The following is an 8,820-nucleotide window of genomic DNA, read 5'->3' as shown; positions in this document are numbered from 1 at the left end:
ATAGCCGTGTTTGAAAATATTACACGTGTGTGCGCTTGAAAGTATGTATGTTTACACACACAGCAACTACTCTATCTCTGTAGAGTTGATTTTATAACTTGTATCTCCTTTCGTAACTCTTTAAGCACTGTCGTTCCTATGTAAACATTGTGCAGTATAGGGACTGGAAACACAGAATCTTCAGCCATATGTTCATTTTATGCAGGTGTTGTAGATTCCAGGTTCTAAGGCACTAAGGGTTAGGTTGGTTGTCTGACATAACAATAGCCTGCTTCAGACACAGGAGGTATAGAGGGCTAAGACCTGTGCAATTTCAGTATACAAAACCATACTGCAACAAATATTCTTCTAAACACATTTTTCAGTACCTTTTAACGGAAAATAAACTCCAATGATTAATTTCATAGGAAATGCCACACCCTTCCTTAATATTGTATCCCTATTGAAGTCATTATATTTTTGCCCCCTTCAGTCTACATTTTGCATTATATTTATTATTGCTGACATTGTGGACAATGACTCCTGCAAAACATTTTACAGAAACCTCCAAAATACTTTCTCTTTAAGGAATGAACCTAGTTTTTGATATGTCATTTAGATCCATGAAGTAAAAAAAAAACTTAAACATTAACTAAGTTACAAGATATAGGGAAAAAAAATAATACTTCTTTTGTACCAAAACGATGCTAGGGTTCACTGCCAAACACAAGTGCAAAAATAACCTTGTATTGTGAGACCCACAAGGTACTTGTGTCCATACAAAACTCCTTAGCAACTTGCCGTGAGAGGCAATTCACCTGCTCAGCCGTTGTTGATGAATTATTAAATGTATGGAAATGGGGGACCCCTGGATTTGGTTGCAGTCTGTACCTGGGGATATTTCAAGCCACATAGCTGAATCTGGCTTGCACAAAGTGAATCAGATGCCATTGCTGTTCTTCTCACCATGTACCTGAACTTGCACTTGAAATGTAGAAAAAACGGATACTAGTTTGCATCTATATTGGTGCATTATTGTATTTTGTCTAAAATAACATTGGAATTTTGGGAGAAATACTGCATGCAACTGCCATCACACTGTACTTTGCACAGTGAACTATGTTCATCAATGAGCCTTTCTTTCTACTAAAACAAAACGATAAAATAAATTAGGAGACTGATGCCTGTTAGCTGAAGAGCAGAGCCATCTAGTGTACAGGAGTAACACTAAACTCCAGAAAAAAACAGGCGACGCACAGTCTTAAAACAACATTTAAGTTGTAGATCTACAAATAATTGCCACTCATAGCAGTAGCTGTCTGGCTCTTAATATCCTCTGAACTGCTGGTTCGGACTCCTAAAACAGTTCTGCAGAAGCCAGCAAATTTACAGACCTGAGGGAGCAACATAGATTCAACAGTCAGAACCAGAAAACAAAAAGGGATAAATAAATATTGATTTCCATTGTAATGAAGTTAACAAATAAAACCATGGAGACATCTTTAATGTATAAATACTGGAGACATACAATTACAATTGATGTAATTATGCAAACATAATTTTAGGTAGAGGAAGGAACTGTTGTGTTTAATTTTTTAAACTGGTACAATGCCCGAACCAACCAGTATCCATAATCTATGCATCTGGCATGCTAAACAATCTTATTCAGCAAAGACAGATACAGACAACTCTCCTGTATTTTTTGTTAGTCATCCTGATTTAAGCATCCCTCATCCGGTCACCTCTAGTAACAGGTCCATCTGCCGCAGTAACTGGTCCTTCACCCAATGTCAGTAATTTGTACATTGAAAAGTATAGTTGAACAGATGTAAAATATGTTTGAAGCAGTGGAATAAAGAACAAGGCGAAACAAGTATGGAATCCCTTCAGTTCTGGGTTGCGATTTCTGAAAATCTCCAAAGGCCTGCGTTATGATAATGTGATATTAGTACCAGGATTCATTTGATCCACCTGAGCTCCCACTTCCCTCCATGATGTGCCCCAGCCCCACAAGGAAACAAAGCCATCCCGCTGGCCATTTATATTCTAGTCGATGGAAAGACTTTTCGGTGAGATTAGTTGCCCGAAGAAGAGGCTATTTGTCGCCAGGCAACTAAAGTTCCCTGAATCTTTGCGTTTGTCTCTGCCCTTAAAGGAGAAGGAAAGGCTGTTTGCACTTGGGGGTGCCAAATGTTAGGCACCCCCAAGTAATTACCTGAAACCCTGGACCCTATCGGCAGAAAACTGCACCAGTCCGGGGTTATTCCAGTGAGCACCACAGATAGATTTTCTTCCTGCTTCCTCTTTCTCTGCACGGTTGCGCATGCGCAGTAGAGTGAAAAGCCCAACTTTAACTAAAAAGTCGGCTATTTCGTTTTTTGAGATTTTTTGAGATTTGAAGAAGACAGAAGAAGATCTCTCTGTGATGCTTGCTAGAAAAACCCCGGGCCGGTGCAGTTTTCTGCTGATAGGAGCACGGCCCGGGGTTTCAGGTAAGTCAATACAATCACTTGGGGGTGCCTAACATTTGGCACCCCCAAGTGCAAACAGCCTTTCCTTCTCCTTTAATGAAACTCAGGGATTCTGCTCTGCAGGGACAAAGAGAAGAATGTAGAAACTAAACTCAATTAAGAACAGTTACAGCAGGGGTGCCCAAAAGGTAGATCGAGATCTACCAGTAGACCTTTAGTTGGTGATCAGTAGATCTCAAGACACTGTAAACAAACAGCTTGTCTAAATCACCCTCCTGTTTCATGCTTTTCATTCACATATTTATTATGTTAAGGTTACATAAGAAATAGTTGTTTGTTAAATGTAGCAATATACATTTTCCCATGAATCAGTATTTAGTAATATTTTCCATGGAACAGAATGCTAACAATGTTTTTATGGATGTAGATCATAACGGGACAACATCACTAAGAGCAGACCTTGTAAAGTATGGCAACTCCTGATATACAGAGTCAGCGACCCCCCTTCTAGAGCTGCTTTAGAAGGTGACAAATGAAACTTTACACTTCAGTATTAGAAAAATAATCACAAATAGAACGTAATTGCAAAAAGTCTACATTTGTGTGAACTATCTGAAAACAACTAAAATGAAAAAGTGTTTGAAGGTGAACAACCCCTTTAATGCATGGTGTATACCCCTCCAAATGGACAGTCGCTAGCCTCACCTCCATGCTGTAGGCATTACTGTCTGTTCTCCGTAAAGGGTTATGCCTTCTTCCCTACATTACAGTCTAACTAGTGCTGCAAACAGGGCCGCCATCAGAAATCGCAGGGCCCCATACGAAAAGATTTCCTGGGCCCCCTGGGCTGCGCCCACCACAAGCGCCACCTACAGGTCCGCCCTCCCCACCCCACAGGTCCACCCCCCACCACACACTAAAAAAAAAACATTGGTGGCTATGGTTCCCACATGTTAATAAAAAAATATTGTGTGGTCAGGGCCCCCCATTGAAAAAAACATTTGTGGTCAGGCCCCCCCATTAAAAAAAACATTTGTGGTCAGGCCCCCCCCCATTAAAAAATATTGGTGGCTAGGACCCCACATGGAGGAAAAAAATTGGTGGCCAGGCCCCCCCCCATGTTATAAGAAAATTGGTGGCCAGGGCCCCCCTTAAACGTCCATGTAAACAAAATTGCCCCCCCCCCAGAAGTTTAAAAAAAAAATTGGTGCCCCACACAACAGGGACCACAAAGGGTTACCTTTAGGGGGGCCCTGCCATGTTGCCCTTACTTTATTAGTGTGGCCCACCTGCTGTCAGTGAGCTGCCAACTACAGAAGGGAGGAGGGGAGCACAGGTGGCTGCATCTTCTTCCAATGACAGCATTTTCTTCCCTTATTGGTCACAGAATTTCAAGTCCTAGTAAAGCTGCATGGTGATTGGATGAGCTGGAGAAGAAGTTCAAACCTCAGCTATCTAATCCCTAAGCAGCTTAACTGGGACTTAAACTCAGTGACCAATAAGGGGAAGTAATGGACAGAAGACACCTCCCCTTGTGCTCCCGCCCTGCCTTCCCGAAGTCAGCAGCTCTCAGAAAGCAAGGGGGGTCCGGATAATCAAGAAAGTGGCCAGGCCCCCCTTACCCTCGGGCCCCCTACAACTCTCCCCCCTGTCCCCCCTGATGGCTGCTCTGGCTGCAAACAAAACAGTAGCAAAGAGCTTACCTTCTGGCATACCCTCCGCTCCGCACTTAAAACGTTTGCACCAGAGCAGGTCAAACAGGGCTGCATCGCTAGTGCAATGAGCGCTATAGTGCTCTCTGCACTTGTGGAGCCAAATTTCCAGTTTAAAAAATGGAAATTCAGCTCTTAAAGTTACAAGAGGCAGTTTTTTTGTGCCCCTGGTAACTGCCCTTCTCACCTTGCCTCATGGCAGGAGTGGTCCTGCTTTTAAAAGATCAGAGTGCCCTAACTGCCTGTGCCCTTTCTATACATTTCCTATTGGGCCGAAACCCTGATGTTAGCAATCTAAAATGCAAATATTTGGAAAAAGTGTCTCATACATCGTACTCAGTAGAATTATTCCTATTCAATTATTTTTATTTTTGTGAGATCTCAATAATCCATTAAAAAGTGATTAAATATTACAGACAATTGATTCTTAATTAAAAACATCAATCCATTTAAAACTATAAACCTAATTCATTGCATCTTAAATAGGCAATAAATAATTTCATCCACTTTATGCATCAATTCATCAATAAGTAAATGAATCCAATCGCAAAATTGATTCATCAATTCATGTGACTAGTTAATATTGTCCCAATGGATATAGTGACAAATAAATGATTGTTAACTGTTAAAATCAAAGGAGGTTGTCATATCTGCGTGATGTTGTGGTGATAACTGACATATACAGTATCCATCTCCCAGCTTAGTTTAACTCTGTGGATCCAAATATCATCTGGTAAGCAAGGACTTCTGACATCCACACCGCTCTATTTTATGCGGCCATGACAGATATAACAATCTCAGTCTTTGACTCCAAACACTTATGTGGCTATAAACTCCTTCTCCACTACTATTCCACCCACATTCTCAGCAGTGTTATTCCCAGATAAATATCTCATACGCAACTCAACTGAAAAAAGTGAAAATAAATATAAACGGCCTGTGTCACTGCAGTGGCAAGCTGCCTATTTGGGGTGGTCAGATACAAAGGAGGACCCTCTATGATACGTTTGCAGCTTAGCACTTTTATTTTTCCAAGCTGTTCCCCTTTTAGCCTAAACAGCATGCATGATCTCATCAAAGGAGTGCCTATCATTTTTTCAAAATATTGTATGACTCTATTAAAATTTATGGTCATTGATGTAGTCAATCTGCTCACTTTTGCAGGGCTGCTCCATATCACACATCCTGCTGTTTATTCCTAGAATGTCTCAGAGACCATGTAGAGCAGCTGAGCAGCTGGAGACTATGCAGGACAGCTGGATGTAATGGGGGGATGTGCAAACACTGTCACCAGTCCTCATGCTTACTCCTAGAGTGGTGTAACATGATCTCAGTGCCAGATGCTTTAGCTCAGTGATCCCCAACCAGTAGCTCGTGAGCAACATGTTGCTCTCCAACCCCTTGGATGTTGCTCCCAGTGGTCTCTAAGCAGGTGCTTATTTTTGAATTCCAGGCTTGGAGGCAACAGAGCCTCAATGTAGGTTGACAATCCTCATAGGGGATACTAAATGGTTGGGGATTCCTGCTTTTGCTGAATGGAGTATAAAGATGTAGATGTTGGATATATATATATATATATATATATATATATATATATATATATATATATATATATATATATATAGCCATGACCAAACATGAAGTGCAAAGTCTAAATTTACTGGAGTGGTTAATTTTTTTTTAGATTGTAAGCTCCTTTGGGCAGGGCCCTCTTTACCTTATTTATTAGTGATTGGTTGTTTTGGTATATATCCTTGTATATTTAATGTATATTCCCATATATAAATACATGTTGAAATGAATAGTAATTATAATAGCAAGAGGGTTTTCTGGCAGGTTGTTTAGCCAATCATAATCTGCAGTCAGGCAAGCATATATTGGAATCAAAACTGTGCCAAGAAGCATTGCCCCTGCTAGTCCTTGCTTATTGTTCCAAGTTTGTATAGAATATCTCTTGTAGCTCTCAATGTAAAATCAATTCGCTTGTGAATAATACTTTTCTAAGGAAAGGTTAGCCATAACACCTGCTCTGGAGCTTCATTAAATATTTTGTCGCAAAAAAACCTTTTTACATACACTGCGAATGTTCACGAAAGCCATTTGGTCTTAAACTTTGTGAGGAAGTCGTTGAGGTCTGTAATCTGTCAAAAAGGTAATATTGCTGCTAACATTTGCAATGGTCTTTGTGAATTTATTTTGCGCTAACGAAACATATTACATTCCCCCATTAGAATGTTAAACTGAAGACACCACTAAATAGGTGCTGGAGTGAAGTGGATTGGGCAGTGCATTCAGACCTGTATCTTCAAATGTTTACATTAATTATTAGCCCATGAATGACTGAGTTGCACACTTCCTCTTTCCTGTTTTGTTTGACTATGGTTATTAAATACGACCTTGAGACTATCTGTGGATACAAGCTGTTTCTATCAAAGAAAGAACTCTGGTAACTGACAAAGCTGGTTCCTTGACTGCAAAACTGGCCATACACTTAGAGGGGAATGTAATATGTTTCACTAGCCCAAAAAATCTGCTCAAAGACAAACATTAGCGACCATGTTTGCATCCTTTTTGACTGATTAAAGACCTCAACGACTTCATCACAAAGATTGTGAACAAATAACAAGGGGAACTTCCCCCAACATGGCCACATAAAGTGGGTGTTATTCGGAAATATCTGATTGTTTGGCCCTAGGGACAAACATTTGGATTACAAATGAAAAAAGCCATTGTATGTTCTGAGGATAATCCAGGGTCCACATTCGTCTTGGAGTCACAGAGTCTGCTTCACCTATTGTCTGTAGTCTATTGTAGCTGGAGGAGACTTTAGGACCCCCTCTATTCAATAGAATAATAGGTTCATTATCATACCTAGCCAGGGTTAAAAAAGAGACACAGACACAGAAACCCATACCCCCAGATTCTAATAAAAATAAAGTTCTAAATAAGCCATGACCAACTTATGGCTCCCCAGCTGTAAAGGGAGTAGATGCAAAAAGCTGGAGGAAGCTGTAATTAAGCAACAGCTGGAGTACTCCAAGTTGGATACTGCTACATCAGACACAAGAATGGTTTAATTGTGTTCCATGCTAGATCCTGTGATGATCAAATATACAAAGATCAGGGAGCTTGGTGTATACAGGACCAGTAACATCACTTTTTTTTTTCAATTCGTTAGTATATCCAACGAAAAAAAAAGACAAATTAAACTTTGAAATCACCCTTATAAAGATGATGTATACATGTTGCTGAATTACAATTTACAGAATTATTAGACATGTTGAGGACTGAAGTATTTTCTCAACTGTAGTTTAGCAAATTTACCCATATGCAGTGCTCGATTTCTCCTCCCTGGCTTCCGTATAGGAGATAGCCAGGTAGGAGTAATAGAGCGCTGCACGATGGATCGTTGCCCTGTCGCCTTTTCTGAAGAGGAGCGCAAGCGGAGTTTCGGTAAGTTATTTCTTAATAAAGACTTAGCATTTTTAAAGTTTAATTTGTCTTTGTGGGTTTTTTTTCGTTGAATACTAACTTACTGGTCCTTTAATAACAAAGGTAATAAGTTAGAATGAATCCCCAGCAAACCCAAAACTTCTCTGAAAATAAGCTTGTTGCTTAGTATAGAGGGTTGTTCCCCTCCCAATAAATGATAAGGACAAAAGTACAAACTCAGCACTTACCGAAACGCCTATAAACCTGGAGAACTTGGGAATAGTTTCTGTTGAACACTGTTTTGGCAATGACAAATGAGGAAACTAGTTGCCCTGCAAAAATCTCCTCTAGTGCCGGTGACTAGTCTCCTCCAAGTGCATACATGGCTCCTTTCCAAGGTAGCTTGAACTTTGCTCAAGAGGAAACTTTGGCTGCATATGGGTAAATTTGCTAAACTACAGTTGAGAAAATACTTCAGTCCTCAACATGTCTAATAATTCTGTAAATTGTAATTCAGCAACATGTATACATCATCTTTATAAGGGTGATGGTCTATGGGGAACTTTTGCATACCATACATTTTAATAAGAAACATCTGTTGCAATATCTTTTCCAATAGAAAGTTAAAAACAGAGAAAAAGTATATTGACTGAAATGGTTTAGCTTTTTCAGTTTACTGAGAAATGAGGGGTCTGTATTCATCAATACACTGCTAAAATCGATTATTTTTTTCTTGACATTGTATATGATAAATGAATCACTAACATCCTCTTTATTTTTAAAGAATATATAATACGTTTTGTAGTAGTCCTGAACTGCAAAATCCATGCCAGGATAGGGAAAGATCATGACCAGTAGTACATGGGGATAGGTTTAATGTTTGTTTAGTCCTTTATTGACTACCATAAAAAAAATGCCTTTTATTGTACAATTTTAAATTGATAATAAATGGTCTTTAATTATTTATTATGGAGTCTGATAGTAACGTATGAGGGCCTAGCCAGGGGTTCCAAAACCTGTCCTGAAGCAACAGTGCATACTTTGCAGCTATCATCACAAGAGCCCAGTCATATTCTTCATTTGATGGGTAGTTCCAACTTCCAAAGGATCCGACTGTGCCATTGATTGATCTACATGTGCAGCTCCGAAGATATCCACAAAATATGCAGTGTTTGGAGGCTCTAGGGCAGGTTTGGAAACCAGTGGTCTAGTAAGATCTATAGTAA

Source organism: Xenopus laevis, chromosome 1S (assembly GCF_017654675.1).
Source record: "Xenopus laevis strain J_2021 chromosome 1S, Xenopus_laevis_v10.1, whole genome shotgun sequence".
NCBI lineage: Eukaryota > Metazoa > Chordata > Amphibia > Anura > Pipidae > Xenopus > Xenopus laevis.
This window is presented reverse-complemented; position numbering follows the sequence as displayed.